The 20,012-nt window shown below is 37.5% G+C and overlaps 1 pseudogene; it reads right to left on the minus strand.

Moving 5' to 3' along the window:
* Window positions 1-1,112: 1,112 nt before the first annotated feature.
* Window positions 1,113-1,210, minus strand: LOC117084608 (annotated as a pseudogene).
* Between the last annotated feature and the right edge of the window lie 18,802 nt (window positions 1,211-20,012).

Below are 20,012 nucleotides of genomic sequence, written 5' to 3' on the forward strand. Positions count from 1 at the left end.
GCAAGCATTGGAATTAGGTATTGTCTTCTCCTTCCTGGTATCAGGGTTATTTTGTCATGAGTTGCTGTAATGATCTGAGTTGGTTGGCCTTCAGCCACGAGGTGGCACTTTTAAGAGAACACCAGCTGTGGTAGTAGTTGGGGGTGGGGGGGTTGGGGCGCAAAACTTGCCCTAAATTAGTCAGTGTAAGTATTTTGGTTTCTAAGGCAATGGGCGGGGCCATAGAGCTCCCAAGAGTTTTTATCTTTTGAGTTTGACTATGAGAGCAATAGAGAAGTACCATCAGGTGGGGGCAAGGTTGGGAAGTCTCTTACTATTATTGTGTGATTATCTAAGTATCTCAAGACTCTAAGAATGTGTTATGTGAATCTGGGTTCTCCAGTGTTGAGTGCATATATATTTAAGATTATTAAGTCTTCTTGTTGAATTGAATGCTTTGTCATGTAACGCCATGCCATTCTTTGTCCTTTTTGATCATTGTTGGTTTAAAGATTATTTTTTCTGAAATAAGAGTAGCAACCATTGCTGTCTTTTTTTGTTCTCCATTTGCTAGACAGATTTTTCTCCAGCTCTTTACTGTGAGCCTATGAGTGTCCTTGCATGTAAGATGGATCTCTTGAAGACATCATACAGTTGGGTCTTGCTTCGTTATTCACTTGACACTCTGCCTTTTAAGTGGGGTGTATGGTCCATTTATATTCAATGTTAATGTTGATATTGGTGGATTTGATCTTGTTATCATACTGTTAACTGGCTGTTATGTACACTTGACTGTGTAGTTGCTTTATAGTGTCAGTGCTCTATGTACTTAATTGTGTTTTTGTGGTGGCCTGTAATGGTCTTCTTTTTACCATATTTAGCACTCTCTTAAGCACCTTTTCTCAGGCCATTTTGGTGGTAATAAATTGCCTTACCATGTTCTTGTCTAGAAAGGATTTTATCTCTCCTTTACTTATGAAACTTAATTTGGCTGGATAGGTTTTATTCATTTTTTAAATACTTTTTTCTTTATTTTGGTCTGAGTTGTTTCAAAGAACTGGTCATCAAGCTCTGAGATTCGTTTTTTCCTCAGATTAGTATACTCTGCTGTTCATACTTTCAATTGTGTTATAAAAAATATGCAGTGCTTTACAAATGTTCATGTCATCCTCACACAGAGGCCATGCTAACCTTCTCTGTGTTGTTCCAATGTTATTAATAGTATATGTGCTGCTGAGGTGGGTACTACATTCTTTTTCACAGCTGTGTAGTATTCCATGCACCATATTTTCATTATCTAATGCCACTGTTGATGGGCACCTAGGTTGGATCCGTATATTTGCTATTGTGAGTAGTGCTGCAGTGAACATACAAGTGTAAGTGTCTTTGGTAGAAGGATTTATTTTCTTTTGGTATATACCCAGTAATGGGATGACTAGGTCAAACGGTAATTCTATTTTCAGTTCTTTGAGAAAATTTCAAACTGCTTTCCATAATGGATGCACTAGTTTATATTTCCACAGTATATAAGCATTTCCCTTTCTCCACAACCTTGCTAGCATCTGTTATTTTTTGACTTTTCAGTAATAGTCATTCTGACTAGTGTAACTCATTGTGGTTTTGATTCCCCTTTCTTTGATGATTAGTGATATTCATATGTGTATCAGTCATCTGCATGTCTTCTTTTGAGAAGTGTCTGTTCATGCCCTTTACCCATTTTTATTAGGGTTATTATTCTTTTGCTTGTTGAATTAAGTTCCTTATAGATTCTGGAAATTAGACCTTTGTCAGATGCAGCGTTTGCAAATATTTTATCCCATTGTGTAGGTTGTCTCTTTTCTCTGGTGATAGTTTCTTTTGCTGTGCAGAAGCTCTTTAGTTTAATTAGATCCCACTTGTCAATTTTTGTTTTCATTACAACTGCTTTTGAGGACTTAATCATAAATTCTTTGCTAAATATCATAAATTCTTTGCTAAATAAATATCCAGAAGGATATTTTCTAAGTTTTCTTATAGGATTTTTACAGTTTGAGGTCTTCCATTTAAATCTTCAATCAATCTGAATTAATTTTTGTGTACGGTGAAAGGTAGAGGTCCAGTTTCATTCTTTTGCATATGGCTAAGCAGTTAGAGTACCATTTATTGGACAGGGAATCCTTTTTTCATTGTTTATCTTTGACAGGTTTGTTGAATATCCGATGGCTGTATGTGTGTGGCTTTATTTCTCATTTCTCTATTCTCTTTCTTTGTTCTATATGTGTCTCTTTGTATTAGGTTGCTTTGGTTACTGTAGCCTTATAGTACAATATAGTTTAAATTCAGGTAATGTGATGAATCTGGGTTTGTTCTTTTTGTGTAGGATTGTGTTGGCTATTTGACCTCTTTTTTGGTTCTGTATGAATTTTAGAATAGTTATTTCTAATTATTTGAAAATTGATGTTGTTAGTTTAATAGGGATATTGTTAAGTTTGTAGATGCTTTGGGCAGTATGGCCATTTTAGCAATATTGATTCTTCCAATTCGTAAGTGTGGAATGTTTTTCCATTTATTTATATCATCTCTGATTTCTTTCAGCAATGTTTTTAAGTTCCCATTGTAGAGATCTTTCACCTATTTCGTTAGGTGTATTTCTAGATATTTTATTATTTTTTGGTGGCTATTATAAATATAATTGCATTCTTAATTTGGCTCTCAACTTGAATGTTATTGGCACATAGAAATGCTACTGACTTTCGTACGTTGATTTTGTATCCTGGAACTTTATTGAAGATGTTTATCAGTTCCAGGAGCCTTTTGGCAGTCTTGAGGATTTTCTAGGTATAGGATTACATCGTTAGTGAAGAGACATAGTTTGACTTTTTCTTTTCTTATTTGGATGCCTTTTTTTCTGGTGCGTGATTGCTCTTGCCATCACTTACAGTGCTATGTTGAATAGGAATGGTGAGAGAGGACATCCCTGTCTTCTGCCAGTTCTCAAGGGAGAAATCTTCCAGCTTTCCTACTCAGTATGATGTTGGCTAAGGTTTTGTCATAGATGGCTGTTATTATTTTGAATTATGTTCCTTCATTGCTTAGTTTGTTGAGAATTATCATGAAAATATGTTAGCTTTTATTGAAAACATTTTCTTTATGTATTGGGATATTATATGGTTTTTGTTTTTAGTTTTATATATATGGTGAATCACATTTATCGATTTAATTATGTTGAACCAACTTTGTATGCAAGAAATAAGGCCTACTTCATTATGGTGAATTAACTTTTTGACGTGCTGCTGGATTTTGTTTGCTAGTATTTTGTGGGGGATTTTCGCATCTATATTCATCATGAATACTGGTCTATATTTTTCTTTTTGTGTTGTGTCTTTGCCAGATCTTGCTATCAGGGTGATTCTGGCTTCATAGAATTAGTTAGGGTGGAGTCCCTCCTTTATAATTGTTTAGAATAGTTTCAGCAATATTCTTACCAGCTCTTCTTTGTATGTTTGTATATTTTGGCTGTGAATCCATCTGGTCAAGGGCTTTATTATATTTGGTAGGCTTTTTATTACTGATTTAATTTCTGAAGTCAATGTTGATATGTTCGGGGTTTCAAGTTCTTTTCAATTTAGTCTTTGCAGGTTGTGTGTTTCCAGGAATTTGTCCATTTCCTCTAGATTTTCTAATTTGTGTGAATAGAAGGGTTCATAATAGTTTCTGAGAATCCTTTGTATTTCTGTGAGATCAGTCGTTATTTCTGATTCTGCATGTTTGGGTTTTCTCTCATTTTTTCTGTGTTAATCTAGCTAGTGGTTAATTGATCTTGTTTATTTTTTCTTTCAGAGAACCCACTTTTGTTTTATTTCATCCTTTGCATGAATTTTTGCCTCTCAATTTTGTTCATTCTTACTCCAATTATAGTTATTTGTTTTCTTCTGCTAGCTTTGGGATTATTTTGTTCTTGTTTTCCAAATTGCTCTGGATCTACTATTAGATTGTTAAATTGAGGTCTTTCTAAGGTGTGTGTGCTACTTTTTAGATGTCTGTTAGGTCCAGTTGTGCAAGTGTTGAATTTAGGTCCAGAGTTTCCTTGTCAGTTTTCTGCCTCAATGATCTGTCCAATCCTGTCAGTGGGATGTTGAAATTCCACACTATTATTATGTGGCCATGTAAATACTTTCGAAGGTCTAAAAGTACTTGTTTTATGAATCTGGGTCTACCAACGTTTGGTGCATATGTATTTAGAATTACTAAGTCTTTTTGTTGTATTGAACCCTTTATCATTATATATTACATTTCTTTATCTGTTTTTACTCTTGGTTTAAAGTCTGTTTTGGCTGATATAAGAATGGTGACCCCTGATCTGTTTTTATTTTCTGTTTCCATAATAGGAGCATGTACGTAAATTTGTTTTTGTGGTAGCAAGTATCTTTCTTTCATTTCCATGTTTAGAACTCCCTTAAGAATCTCTTATGAGGCTGGTGTAGTGGTAATGAATCCCCTTAGCATTTGCTTGTCTGAAACAGATTTTATTTCTACTTCTCTTATGACGCTTATTTTGGGGAGAAATGAAATTCTTGGTTAGAATTTATTTTCTTTAGGGATGCTGAGAATAGGCCTCTAGTCTATTCTGGCTGTCAGGTTTCTGCTGAGAAGACCATTGTTAGTCTGACGGGGTTCCCCTTGTATGTGATCTGACCATTTTGTCTAGCTGCCTTTAAGATTTCTTCTTTAGCTTTGACCTCGGACAGTCTGGTATCTATATGCCTTTGTGATGTTTGCTTTGCATTGTATATCATAGGTGTTCTCTCAGTTTCTTGTGTTTGGATGTCTACCTCTATAGCAAGATAAAATAAATTTTGTTGGATTATTGCCTTAGATATGTATTCCAGTTTGTTTACTTTTTCTCCTTCTCTCACAGGTATGCCAGTAAGTCTTAGGTTTCATTGTTTTAAAATTTTCAAAAAAATTTTGACTGAATGTGCCAGTTTGAAGAACCAGTTTAAGCTCTGAGTTTTTTCAATTCCAGAAGCTCTAATGCTTTTCTTTTTTAGATGCTTAGCTTTTCCTTCTTTTCCTGAATCATTGAGAAGTTTCTCTGTGTTGGTTTTTAACTTTGTCTTGTGTCTCATTAAGTTTCCTTGCAATCCATGCTTCACATTTTCTGTCATTTTTGAGTTTTCATTTTCTTTAGGGACCACTGCTGCAGAGCTGATGTGATTCTTTGGTGATGTCACAATATTCAGATTTTTCATGATGACAGAACTCTTGCCCTTGTTCCTTCTCATCTGGAGACACTGGCACTTCCAATTTATGTAATTATTTTCATGTGTCTTTCTTTCCTTGTAACGTTATTGTTTTCTTTCCCTCCTTTTCCTTTTTGCCTATGGGGTGTGACTGTAGAGAATGTTGGGTAGAGTCTTTTGGCTTTGCTTCTACAGTCCTGTGCACTTCTGTCAGCAGGTTTTATATTGGGCTGTGCAGCTTGACCTATAGGCCAGTAGATGGCGCTTATAGATAAGAACTAGCTGTGGCCGGTGTGGATGAGTATATACTGGATCTTTGTTTACTGGGAGACGCTCTCTGTTGAGAGCCAGCTTCAGGCAGTGGGCTGACCCGTGAAGTGAACAGTGGTCTGAGCTCCCTGATAAACCCTGTAGGAGGGGATGAAGATAGGGAGGGCCAGATTAGGCAGGCCTGCCTGCAGGTTCCCCGATGGCAAGCACAACCACTAGCACTAAGAAGGAGGTCCAGTGAGTAGCCACCAAGTTCTCTTAAGTGTACATAGGCATGGAGCTGGGGAAATAGGAAATCTCTTTGGCTTCAAGTCTCTGCATGAGGGTGGGGCAGCCTAAACTCCTGTTCCAGAGGAATGGGTGTTCCAGATGCCTGCAGATCTTCTTGGGCGTGGAGCATAGAGGGTCCTGCTGCACCACAATCTCTGCACAGGAAGGGTGGGGAGACTCAGGCTGCTAATCCACATGAGCAGGTGCTCCAAATGCTGGAGATATGCCCGGGCATGGAGCAAAGAGATCCTCACTTCACTACAGTCTCTGCGAAGGGAAGTTCAGGCTGCTGATCCAGGTGGGTGGGTATTCTGAATGCCAAGAGATTCTTAGCAGAGTTTATTACTTTCAGACAGTATAATTACTGTCAGAAATACCATAAATGGTGTTATGCCCAGACCGTTTATTCACCGAAGAAAACCACCAGAGTCCAGAGTCAAAGCCAAGCGGCAAGGATCTTTAATGCAAGTTCGAACTTGGTCCCTCCGTAACACAGCATTCAAGAGGGCCCCAAACAATGCGTGCGCTTGCTTTTTATAGCTTGAGGTAAACAGGACTTGTCAGGTTACAGAGGAACAAGGCATTTGTCTAGGCTACAGCATTACAATTGGTTTACATGTTAATGTTAAGTTATGCTTTTAGCAGCCTTCTTATCGGTTCCTGCGCTTTTACAAACGGTTGTAACCTTATTGGAGCTTCTCCGGGTATTTTTCTTAATGTGTTTGTGTCGGGCAGGCATATGGGGGGGATGTGATGTGCTCAAGGCTGTGATGTGTTTGTGTCGGGCCCAGGAAGTGGAGGCATATGGGGGGATGTGATGTGCTCAAGGCTGTGATGTGTTGAGGAATGTGTTCTTTCAATGGCAGGGCATGCTGTGTACTATGATTCCAGGGGTGCCTTTTATATGATAGTCTAATTTAGTCTGTATGTTAATGGAATCCCTGGATTTATGCAGGGCCCTGCTTTCCCAAACTTACATGGCAGCCTTCATACTGTTGAGTTCACTGTGGCCATGATGTGACTCCCAACTTTCCCATAATTAACTGCTTCCAGCTCCAGGCTATTTTGTATTTACTGATGTTTTCTAGAGCTGGTTTATTTCTATGACGTATTTAGAATTCGGTGATTGTTCACCACTAAAAATACTGTCTTTATGACCAAGAAGAGTAGATATTGGACAGCAGTGTTAGATATGATGATCGCACTGTTTATTTTTGAAGTGTTTAGAGATAAATCTTGGTAGAGGCAAAATGAAGAGTAAAAGGAATTTGGCCTAAGGATTGCTAACTGTGTGACCTTGAGCAAGATGCTTAACTCTTTAGAGCCCTTAATTTTGTTGTATACAGAATAGAGATAATAATGTAATTGCTTTTCTTTTGGTGAAGATTAAATGAGATAATAGATGTAAAGTGTATGAAACAGGATCTAACACTTATTAGCAGTATGTATTAGCTGCTCAAAAGTTGTAAGTTGTCTTGTTATCATCCTTTTTATCTTGATTGTTGAAGTTTTTAAATTTGATACATTAAAGATTTCTTTTTTGGGGGGTATAGTAAGTCTTTTATCATTATGTAGTGTTCCCTTCTGTATTTAGTAATTTACTTTCTTTTCTCTGTCTACTTTATCTGCTATTCATATAGCTATACAGCTTTTTTGTGATTGGTGTTTTCATGGTATATATATTTTTCTTCTATTTACTTTTTACCTACCTTTATCAGTATATTTGAAATGAATTTCTTGTAGACAGCAGATAGCTGACTCATTTTTGAACTATGTTCTGGTAATTTCTGTTTTTTTAATATAAAGCATTTATATTTTAATTGGTATCTTTAAACCCTTCATATTTAATGTAATTTTGATGTCAGGATTTAAGGCTGCCACTTTATTGTCTTATTTGTCTTGTTTTTGTTTCTCTCTTTCTCTCTTCTTACCTTTCCGTGGGTTACTGAAATAATTTCAGTGTTACATTTTTCCTTATCTGTAGTGTGCATATATTTCTTTGTATATGTTTTAAAAATAGTTTTCTTAGTGATTGCTGTAGAGATTACCCTATATTCCAGTTTAAAGTTGCACTAAATTGTATACATGAAGCTCAAATCAACATACTCCAAATCTGCTTCACATTTTCCTCCCATCCTACTGGACTGTGGGGAGAGAAAAGTAGACATTCAGTGATATGTATAAGCCTTCTCAAGTAAGTGTGTAAATTATATAATTGAGTGTGTATTTTAAACTAGAAAAATATTTGTCATTGTAAAAATAAAGGGAAACTCCTTACTCCTTATTTGCTGTTTCCCATTCTTTTTGTTACTTATCTACACATAATCATATGAAAATTCTTCTGTTATTTTTTATTTTTTGCCGATGGAGTGTCACTCTGTCACCCAGGCTGGAGTGCAGTGGCGCAATCCTGGATCACTGCAACCTCTGCCTCCCGGGTTCAAGTGATTCTCCTGCCTCAGCCTCCCAAGTAGCTGGAACTACTGGCATGTGCCACCATACCAGCTGGTTTTTTAATTTGTTGTTTTCTTTTTTTTTCTTTTTATTTTTCCTTTTTTTTTTTTCAGACAGAATCTCACTCTGTCATCAGGCTGGAGTGCAGTGGCACAATCTTGCCTCACTGTAACCTCCATCTCCTGGCTTCAAGCAATTTTTTGCCTCAGCCTCCTGAGTAGCTGGGACTACAGGTGCATGTCATCATGCCCAGCTAACTTTTGTATTTTTAGTAGAGGCAAGGTTTCGCCATGTTGGTCAGGATGGTCTTGATCTCTTGACCTCGTGATCTGCCTGCTTCAGCCTCCCAAAGTGCTGGGATTACAGGTGTGGTCACCACGACCAGCCTAAATAGAAGTTTTTATTAGATTTATTTTCAGTGTTCAAGAGCCAGGGCACTGGCAGATTTCATGACCAAATATTAGAACCATGACAACTCAGGAAACAGAGTCTATTTCTCCTAAGTACCACCTATTTAGAGTCAGAAGGAACCTCCCATGAATTTTGTAGGAATTATTTCCTTGCTTTAAAAAGTATCATCACAACCTTTTGTGCCTTAGTAAACAAAATAGTCCATTTTTTTTTGCCTGTTTTTGAACTATATACAAATGGAAACATATTTATATTATTTTGTATTTTGATGGTTTTTGTTCAGTATTATAGCTATGAAATTCCTTCATGTGGTTTTGAGTAGATATAAATCAACAGGAAAAAGAAACAGCTCAATAGGCAAATTGGAAAAAGACTTAAAGGGACATTTCAAAAAGAAGGAAATGCATTGGTTAAAACTTATATTTAAAAATATACCACCTCATTTATAATCAGGAACATGCAAATGAAAACCACTATGTAATACATCCACCAGATTAAAAAAAAAAATGGAGCAACACTATGTGTGAGGATAAAGAGCAGTAAGAATTTTTTTTTTTTTGGTGGGTAAATTGTGTAATTTCATAGGAAGACTGTCCTGTTTACTGTCTGTCCTCTGTTTGGGGGCATCCATGCGCAGACACAAGCACAGCAGTAAGCAGGACTTGCCAAGTCTGTGGCCATGTATTTGCCCCTTTCTGTAATGAAGATGCAAGGACTTCAGAATAAGCTCATTTTATTGTTATTAGTATTATGCTTTAAGTTCTGGGATACATGTGCAGAACGTGCACCTTGTTACATAGGTATACACATGCCATGGTTGTTTGCTGCACCCATCGACCTGTCATCTACATTATGTATTAAAAGCAGTAAGAATTTTTATATACTACTGATAGGTGCAAACTTCAGTACAACCATTTTGGAAAATCCCCCTGGCATAATGCTGGGTAATATACCAGAAATTCCTCTCTTCTGTATATAATATAGAAACACTGGGATATATGTAAATCAAGATTCTTGTGCAAGAATATTTATAATAATATTTTTCACAGTTGCTCCAAATGGGAAGGAACTGGATAAATCAATTGTAGTAGATTCATAAATAGAAAACCATACGGCAACAAAAATAAGCTACATGCACTTTAGATTTCCGTGAATCAAATTTATTGCTTTCTTATCCATTTCATCAGTTTTCTACTGTATCTAGTGACATTTTGGGAATTTACTTGAACTAACATAAACTGTAGAAATTTTTTATTTTGCATATTTTGAACCTGATGCCTTACCATATATATACTAACGTCTTAAATCAAATGTTTTATGGCATTTATTTCAGCTCAAAGAACAAAGTAGAAAAATGTAGTGCTGGGTTCATTGACTCTCAACAGGTCAGCACAGTGCAATCCTGCCTGACATGCTCTATGACCCATTTGCCTTTGCAAAAGGTCACTGGGAATTTCAGAAAATAAAATGCAGACAGACATCAAACTAGTAGGAAGAATTCAATGGAAAGGGAGAACACCAGCCAATTTGGCATTATTTTGAGAAGCTATACCTATACCTTTTTTTTTTTTTTAAACTTGTGATAAGGCATAAAAGCTGGTGAATGGGTTTTAAACTCTTAGAGTCTCGCTCTCTCTTTCTTTTCCTTTCTTTCTTCTTCTTTTTTTTTTTTTTTTTTTTTTTTTGAGGCGGAGTCTCGCTCTGTCGCCCGGACTGGAGTGCAGTGGCCGGATCTCAGCTCACTGCAAGCTCCGCCTCCCGGGTTCACGCCATTCTCCTGCCTCAGCCTCCCGAGTAGCTGGGACTACAGGCGCCCGCCACTTCGCCCGGCTAGTTTTTTTGTATTTTTAGTAGAGATGGGGTTTCACCGTGTTAGCCAGTATGGTCTCGATCTCCTGACCTCGTGATCCGCCCGTCTCGGCCTCCCAAAGTGCTGGGATTACAGGCTTGAGCCACCGCGCCCGGCCCTTCTTCTTTTTTTTTAACCATGAAGAGTTGAAGAGGAATGGGGAAAAGGTAAGTGCTCCCTCCCTAGCCCCTCAAAATCCTGGTGGAGCACTAAGCATTCTACAGCTGGTTTATACTTAGAAGATTTCGTGCAAAGCTTATGGAAAGTAACCTGATATTACACCATAGCTTTCTTCAACATCAATCTACAACTGTTCCAGCAGCAGTGCATGTTTTCAGGGATGGTTTTATGTAACTAGGCATTGCTGTCTGGCAAAGCTCTGACACGGTGCCTCCACAAGTTCTAACTAATTAGTGTTAGAGATAGTAATAGGAGTAATTTGCTCACCTGCTTTTGATAGCATTTGCTAAGTTTTCTAGGCATAAGTACCAGATTTAAATGGGAGCATACCAGGATTATAGGCATATTGGAGAATTTCAATTATATTTCCAAGGGAGAATTGGCTTTCAAACTCAAGCTTCCATTTGTCTCAAAGTATAAAATCACTGTACTGCATAGTAAATTTGTTGTAGTGCCTTCTGAAAGGGAGGAAATTCAGACTATTAAATGAGTCACAGAATTGCCTACTAGGAGATGCCCCAATAACTGTCTGCCTGATCTTATACCCTCTCCTTTGCTTGATCCAAGGTCCGCTCCTCAGCCTGCTTGACTGAGACATCAAGTCAAGCAAATCTGAGTTCACTTAGTAATCTGAGTTCACCCCTTCTGGAGTGGAGGGTTTAACATTAGTTTACCAAGTCTGATCTTGACACTTATGGATAAGTCTCCTGCAATATGGACCAAGGTTTCTTAGGTCCTGAGAGTTTGCTCAGTGTTGGATTTTAGGTCACCATATCCTTGTCAGTCACTGGGTGTTCACTTTTCTCATCTGTAAAATGAAGAAATGGGACTACTTGGCTCTTACATCTGGATTGGTTAACTTAGACCTGAGCTTGTCTTTGGGCATGAGGCTTTTTCTTTTTATTTTTTTGATGGAGTTTCGCTCTTGTTGCCCAGGCGGGAGTGCAATGGCGCCATCTCGGCTCACTGTAACCTCCGCCTGCAGGTTCAAGGAATTCTCCTGCCTCAGCCTCCCAAGTAGCTGGAATTACAGCGTGCACCACCATGCCCAGCTAATTTTGTATTTTTAGTAGAGACAAGGTTTCTCCATGTTGGTCAGGCTGGTCTCGAACTCCTGACCTCAGATGATCCACTGGCCTCAGCCTCCCAAAGTGCTGAGGTTACAGGCCTGAACCACCATGCCCAGCCCTGACATGAGGCTCTTTACTCCTGTCTTTGTGATGCTAAGTTCTTCCATTCAGACTGAGACTTGTCAGACTGAAAAAATACTCTAAGGAGCAAAATCCCCTAATATTCTGCCTTATCTTGGTGAAACATTTCATTTCATAAAGATCCAGCAAGTCTTGCACTAGAGTATATCCTGAATATTCACAAAGACAGCTAACATGGACAACAGTTTAAAGTGTTACTTACTATTTTTAAGATTGGGAGTTCCTAACTTTAGACCCATGGACTATGAAATTTGTGTCTGTGTATATGTGTATGCACACATTTTTAATTATCTTTTGGAAAAGAGGGTCTGGCGCTTTTGTCAGTGTCTTTACTAAAAGACTTGAGAACCTCTGAATTGAGGTGTGAGTTTTTTGCATATTAGAAAGGCATACGTTTAGACACAGTTTCTAAATTTAGTTAATGAACTATATATTGAGCATATGGAGACATATGTTAAGCAAAAATCTTCCTACTTTCTTTTCAAACTTCAGTATTTTAATGTAGCAAATATTTTCATAATTGAATTTATTTCCCATCAGTATTGGTTTCTATCTCCACTCCATTTTCCTTCCCTGTCTTACCTCATTCTTCCTCTTTCCCATTGTTTCTTTGACCTTCTTTATTCTTTTCTTCTTCTTCTATTCCCTCTCTCTCCTCCCCATCCAGTTTTCTATATCTCTATTCTCAAATGGTTTTACAGCAGAAATGACACTTTCTTCACTATTGTATTCTCAGTCCCCAGGAGACTTCCTGGTATATAGTAATATGCCATTTAGTAAATAAAAATATGAATGATGCATCCAGAATGGATGCTGTTCTTATTCTATCAATTATGAGGCAATCAGATTGATTCTAGGAGAGTGTTGAAAGTGTTTTTCAAGAAGGGTTCTGAGTGATCTGTGGATCAAGAAAGTGAGATTTGCTAAAAGTCTTTCCACGTATGAGAAAATCCCCTGGGTTTTGAGATGTTTATTGTGGTCGCCAGTTTCCAAGATGACCTCTAACGGCTTCTGCCTGTATTCACAACCTTTTGAATCCCTTCCATTGTATCTAATGTTCTCTAATATTCACACCCTTTTGTGCCCCCCTTCCCATTGTATCAGCATCGGACTGTGTGACCAATAGTGTACAGGAGAATGATGGTATGTCACTTCTGCAATAAGTAACTAATACAGTTGTTGAAATGACATGTTTGGGTGGTGACAGACAAGTTAATGATCTGATATTAGCTCATGAAGCTGAAGAACATCTACTTTTGCTTTTGCTGATTAATACTCAGGTTGGGGCAGTCACAAATCTTAACAACTATGTTATGACCTTGAGGAAATAACTTCCCTCTTTGGAATTTCTTTTTATCATATGTATAATGAAAAACATAGATATTCTAATACTATGTAATTTTTCTAGTATAGTGTGTGTGGAATTTTATCAGTTTTTTGATTGAAAACCTGAATTACTGGAAAAGAGGAGCACCTTCTTTAATAGATATTACATTCATTGATGTTGACTCTGAATTTTAAGTTTGGCTTAATGTGCTTTGAGAACTTCTTGAGAGTCTGGTATCTTTTGCTGATATTTTTGATGGGTGAAATTATTTTGTTTAAAACATAGAGTAAAGAAAAGGGGAAAAAAGAAAAATGGCATAGGGTTGATCACACCATTTCATGAGTTTATGTGGCATGACTTTTAATTTTTTTTTTATTTCAATAGGTTTTTGGGGAACGGGTGGTATTTGGTTACATGACTAAGTTCTTTAGTGGTGACTTGTATGATTTTGGTGCACCCATCATGCAAGCAGTGTACACTGTACCCAATGTGTAATCTTTTATTCCTCACCCGACTCCCACCCTTTCCCTGAGTTCCCAAAGTCCAATGTATCATTCTTATACCTTTGCATCCTTATAGCTTAGCTCCCACATATGAGTGAGACTATCTGATGTTTGGTTTTCCATTTCTGAGTTACTTCATTTAGAATAATAGTCTTCAATTTTATCCAGGTTGCTGCAAATGCCATTATTTCTTTTGCTTTGCAGAAGCTTTTTAGTTTAATTAAGTCCCATCTATTTATCTTTGTTTGTTGCATTTGCTTTTGGGTTCTTGATAATGAAGTCTTTGCCTAAGCCAATGTCTAAAAGGGTTTTTCCAATGTTATCCTATAGAATTTTTATGGTTTCGGGTCTCAGATTTAGGTTTTTGATCCATTTTTAGCTGATTTTTGTTGTATAAGGTGAGAGATGAAGATCAAGATTCCTCCTTCATGTGACTTGCCAATTATCTCAGCACCATTTGTTGAATAGGGCATCATTTTCCCACTGTATGTTTCTGTTTGTTTTGTCAAAGATCAGTTGGCTGTAAGTATTTGGCTTTATTTCTTGTTTACCCCTCTATTCTGTTCCATTGGTGAATGTGCCTGTTTTTATACCAGTACCATGCTGTTTTGGTAACTATAGCCTGGTAGTATAGTTGGAAGTTGAGCAATGGGTTGTCTCCATTTTTTTCTTTTTGCTTAGTCTTGCTTTGACTATGTGAGCTCTTTTTTGGTTCTATATGAATTTTAGGATTTTTTTTCTAGTTCTGTGAAGAATGATGGTGGTTATTTTGATGGCGATTGCATTGAATTTGTAGATTGCATTTGGCAGTATGGCCATTTTCACAATATTCATTCTACCCATCCCTGAGCATGGATTGTGTTTCCATTTGTTTGTGTCATTTATTATTTCATTCAGCAATAATTTGTAGTTTTACTTGTAGAGACTTTTGACCTCCTTCGCTAGGTGTATTCCTAAGTATTTTATTTTGTTTTTTGCTATTGTAATTGTTATTGTAAAAGGGGTTGAGTTCTTGATTTGATTCTCAGCTTGTTTGCTGTTGGTATGTAGTAGAGCTCGTGATTTATCTACATTAATTTTGTATCCTAAAACTGTGCTGAATTCATCTACCAGCTTTAGGAGCTTATTAGATGAGTCTTTAGGGTTTTCTAGGTATACAATCATATCATAAACAAGCAGCGACAGTTTGACTTCTTCTTTACCAATTTGAATGCCCTTTATTTCTTTCTCTTGCCTGATTGCTCTGACTAGGACTTCCAGTACTGTGTTGAATAGAAGTGGTGAAAATGGGCATCCTTGTCTTGATTCAGTTCTCAGGGACAGTGCTTTCAACTTTTCCCCATTCAGTATAATGTTGGCTGTGTGTTTTCATAGATGGTTTTTATTACCTTAAGTTATGTCCATTCTATGCCAATTTTGCTAAGGGTTTTTACCATACAGGATGCTGGATTTTGTCAAATGCTTTTTCTGCATCTATTGAGATGATCTGGTGATTTTTGTTTTTAATTCTGTTTATGTGGTGTATCACATTTATTAACTTGTGGATGTTAAATCATCCCTGCATCCCTGGTATGAAACCAACTTGATCACGGTGGATTATCCTTTTGATATGCTGTTGGATTCGATTAGCTAGTGTTTTGTGCTCTTTCAGACTTTTTGAGGTAGACATTTAATACTCTGAACTGTCCTCTTATCACTGCTTTTGCTGTATCCCAGAGGTTTTGATAGGTTGTGTCATTGTTATCGTTCAAAGAATTTTTAAATTTCCATCTTGATTTTATTATTTTCTCAATGAATATTCAGTGGCAGGTTATTTAATTTCCATGTATTTGCATGGTTTTGAGGGTTCCTTTTGGAGTTAATTTCCAATTTTGTTCCACTGTGGTCTGAAAGAGTACTTGATATAGTTTTGATTTTCTTAAATTTACTGAGACTTGTTTTGTGCCCCATTATATGGTCTGTCTTGGAGAATGCCTCATGTGCTGATGAATAGAATGTATAATCTGCAGTGGTTGAGTAGAATGTTCTGTAAATATCTGTTAAGTCAATTTGTCATAGGGTATAGTTTAAAAAAATCCATTGTTTCTTTGTTGACTTTCTATCTTGATGACCTGTCTAGTGCTGTCAGTGGAGTATTAAATTCTCCCACGATTATTCTTTTGCCATCTATCTAATTTCTTAGTTCCAGTAGTAATTGTTTTATAAACTTTGGAGCTCCAGTGTTAGGTGCATATGTATTTAGAATTGTGATATTTTACTGTTGGACTAGTCCTTTTATTATTATAAAATGTCCTTCTTTTTCTTTTTCAAGTGTTGTTGCTTTAAAGTTTGTTTTGCCTGATATAAGAATAGTTACTCCTGCTCACTTTTGGTGTCCATTTTCGTGGAATATCTTTTTCTACTTCTTTGCCTTAAGTTTATGTGAGTCCTTATGTGTTAGGTGGGTCTCTTGAATACAGTAGATAATTGGTTGATGAATTCTTATCTGTTCTGCCATTCTGTATCATTTAAGTAGAGCATTTAGGCCATTTACATTCAACATTAGTTTTGAGATATGAGGTGCTATTCTATTCATCATGCTATTTGTTGCCTGAATACTGTTTTTTAATTGTGTTATTGTTATATACGTCCTGTGAGATTTATCCTTTAAGGAGGTTCTATTTTGGTGTATTTTGAGGATTTGTTTCAAAATTTAGAGATTCTTTTAGCCATTCTTGTAATGCCAGCTTGATAGTGGTGAATTCTCTCAGCATTTGTTTCAAAAAGACTGTATCTTTTATGAAGCTTAGTTTTGCTAGATACAAAATTTTTGCTGATAATTTTTTTGTTTAAAGGGGCTAAAAATAGGACCCCCAAACCATTCTAGCTTGTAGGGTTTCTGCTAGAAATCTGCTGTTACTCTGATAGGTTTTCCTTTATAGGTTACCTGGTGCTTTTGCTCATAGCTCTTAAGAATTTTTCCTTTGTCTTTACGTTAGATAACTTGATGACTATATGTCTAGGTGATGATCTTTCTGCAGTGAATTTCCCAGGTGTTCTTTGAGCTTCTTGTATTTGGATGTCTAGATCTCTAGCAGGGCCAGAGTTTTCCTTGATTTTCCCTCAAATATGGTTTCTAGACTTTTGGATTTCTCTTCTTCCTGAGGAACACCAATTATGTTTAGGTTTGAACACTTAACCTAGTCCCAAACTTCTTGGAGGCTTTGTTCATTTTGTAATTTCTTTTTTCTTTGTCTTTGGTGGATTTGATTAATTCAAAAGCCTCATCTTCAAGCTCTGAAGTTTTTTCTTCTGCTTGTCCAATTATAGTGCTGAGACTTTCCAGTGCATTTTGCAAGTGTGTCCTTGATTTCAAGAAGTTGTGATAGTTTTTCATTTATGCTGTCTATTTCACTGAAGAATTTTTCTTTCATATCCTGTGTCATGTTTTTTATTTCTTTAAGTTGGAGTTCACCTTTCTCTGGTGCCTCCTTGATTAGCTTAATACTTGACTTTCTGAATTCTTTTTCTGGCAGTTCAGAGATTTCATCTTGGTTTGGATACATTGCTGGTGAGCTGGTGTAATCTTCCGTACTGTTAAATAATCTTGTTTTGTCCTATTACCAGACTTCTTTTCCTAGTTCCTTCTCATTTGGGTAGACTATGTCAGAGGGAAGATCTGGGACTCAAGGGCTGCTGTTGAGATTCTTTTGTCTCACATAATGTTCCCTTGATATGGTGTTCTCCCCCTTCCCCTAGGGATGGGGCTTTCTGAGAGCTGAACTGTAGCGATTGTTTTTGCTCTTCTGACTCTAGCCACCCAGCAGAGCTACTGGCCCTGGGCTGGTACTGGGGAGTGTCTGCAGAGTCCTGTGATGTGATCCATCTTCAGGTCTTTCAGCCGTGGATACCAGCACCTGCTCCACTGGAGGTAGCAGGGGAGTGAAGTGGACTCTGTGAGGGACCTTGGTTGTATTTTTGTTTAGTGCACTGGTTTTATTTTGGTTGGCCTACAGCCAGGAGGTGGGGCTTTCAAGAGTGCATCAGCTATGGTACTATAGGAAGGAAGCAAACTCACCCTAGGGTTGCTGGGTTACATATTCAGGTTTCTTAGGCAGTGGGAAGGGCCATAGAACTCCCAAGAGATGATGTCTTTTGTCTTCAGCAACCAGGGTGGGTAGAGAAAGACTACCAGGTGAGGGCAGAGATAGGTATGTCTCAGGTCAGACTCTCATTGGGCGGGGCTTGCTGCAGCTGCTGTGGGGAATTGGGGAGTGGTTCCCAGTCCAATGGAGTTATGTTCCCAGGTAGATTATGGCTGCCTCTGCTGAGTTACGCAAGTCACCAGGGAAGTAGGCGAAAGCTGGCCGTCACAGGCCTCACCCTGATCCCATGCAGCCTGTAGTCCTAAAGGCCGGTCTCACTCCCACTGTGTCCCCCCTACAGCACTCAGTCTATTTACAGGCAGCTGGTGACCAGGGCTGATAACTTGCCCCAGACCATCAGCTTCCCTTCTGAGAAAGCAAGCTGACTCAGTTTTTGGGCATCTCAGTGAGCCTGTAGCAGGGATCCACTTCCTTCAAAGGGTCTGCGGATTCTTTCAGCTTTCATGGTATGTTGCTGTGGTAGTTCTCCGAGCAAAAGTTCACTGTGTGAGTCTCCACATGCTGCTCTGTCTGAATAGGAGCTGCAAGGCCTGCCTGCTGTCTGCCATCTTATCCCCTCAATAAATCACCTGTAACTTTCTATTCTACCTATATCTAAATGTGTATCTTTTTCTGTGTCTGATTTTATAGCTATACATGACATGTAGTCTGTCCTTAGAAATCCCATCCACTTACGATATCATTATTATAATTGTGGGAAATTTCTTGTAAATTTTAGTAGGCAATCTTTGTTATACGGACATCTGTTAATCTGTGTATTTTAGGTAGTTTCACCAGAGTGAAGCATTCATCTACTATTTACAGATAAACAAATCAAAATGAACATAACTTGCAACATCATTTTTTAAGACTTGAAAAGCCTTATCAGTAAATGATACTGTTGTCCTGGAATGTGTGCAGTGTAAATGCGTTTTGTGCCAGCCATACATTAGACTCTCACAAGGGCAAGGGAAATTGAAACTGTCTTTCTAATGGATCATAAATCTTGAAAATGATTTGAATTCATGGATTAAATGTCAGCTTTGGAAGCATTTGCTGATTTATCTTGAATCTTAAAGAACATTTCTATGACAAATCAAATTAGTACGTTTTCATATTCTGGATTATAGTTTTCCAGAATGATATTCTTCAAAGAAATAATATGACATGTTAATTTTTTCCCGGTTAGATGATGATGATGATGACGATGATGTTGATGAAGCTTGTCTTCGTTAATTAGAAGACCCTTGGAGACTAGACGATGTATGAAGCTAAGTGTTGAATTGGAATATAGAGATTATAATTTAAATAATGGATTGCACCTCAGAAACACCAAACTGAATCACTTAGCGAGTGGCTAACTTAGTGGCACTGGTGTGACTGAAGTAAAATCAGAGATTTTATTTAATTTCTTTAGTGTTTCTCTCCTCTACTTACCATTCCTATGAAGGAAATTATGACTACTTTTTTGACTTGGGATACTTTGGCAACTTTAGTGTGTCTCTTTTTATCCAAGTTCAAATTACAAGCATTCTATGAAAAGAGCAACTTCCCTTTTGGTGCAGGAAATTGCTCTAGGCCTGGCCTCTCATCCTTTCATTCAAAATCTTTAACTTTCTTTGAGTCCCTCATCTCTTCACGCATTTATACCGTCTCTTTTGTCTGAGTCTCCACAGACTGATAATGTTTTCCCTGGGTGATGATCATCCTTGGGATAAAGAAATATGAAATACAAGGAATATTTCATACTCCTTGATTCCCACTTTGTAGTCTGAGGAAAAGTTATGCCCCATCCATGTCTGACACTTACTCAGATACCTTCTGAGCCAAAACCCAGTGCTCTCCTGTACAGCTTAAATAAGCAGATAGGCTGAGCTAATGGGTTTGTTCCATGACCAAATGACCATCATGCAATTTTAGGAAAACTTAGGGGATGATACACATTTCCTTCAGTAGTTGGGATTTTAGAAACAGTCCAAGTCTTGGTGATAATATATTATAAAGGTTGTTAGTTTTTGTAACATAGGTTTAGGCTCAGGAATTCAGGTGCTCTGTGGAGTTTTAAAGAAAAGGGGTGAATTTTGTCTTCAATTGATTGTAAAAGACCACATTGAGATGTATGACACATGACACTTTGGCCAGACTTTCATGGTTAATCAGGTGTCATCAGCTTTCTGCCCTTCAATAGAATACTCTAGTTTTCATGCTTTCA

This window comes from Trachypithecus francoisi, unplaced genomic scaffold (assembly GCF_009764315.1).
Source record: "Trachypithecus francoisi isolate TF-2019V2 unplaced genomic scaffold, Tfra_2.0 Lachesis_group0, whole genome shotgun sequence".
Classification (NCBI taxonomy): Eukaryota; Metazoa; Chordata; class Mammalia; order Primates; family Cercopithecidae; genus Trachypithecus; species Trachypithecus francoisi.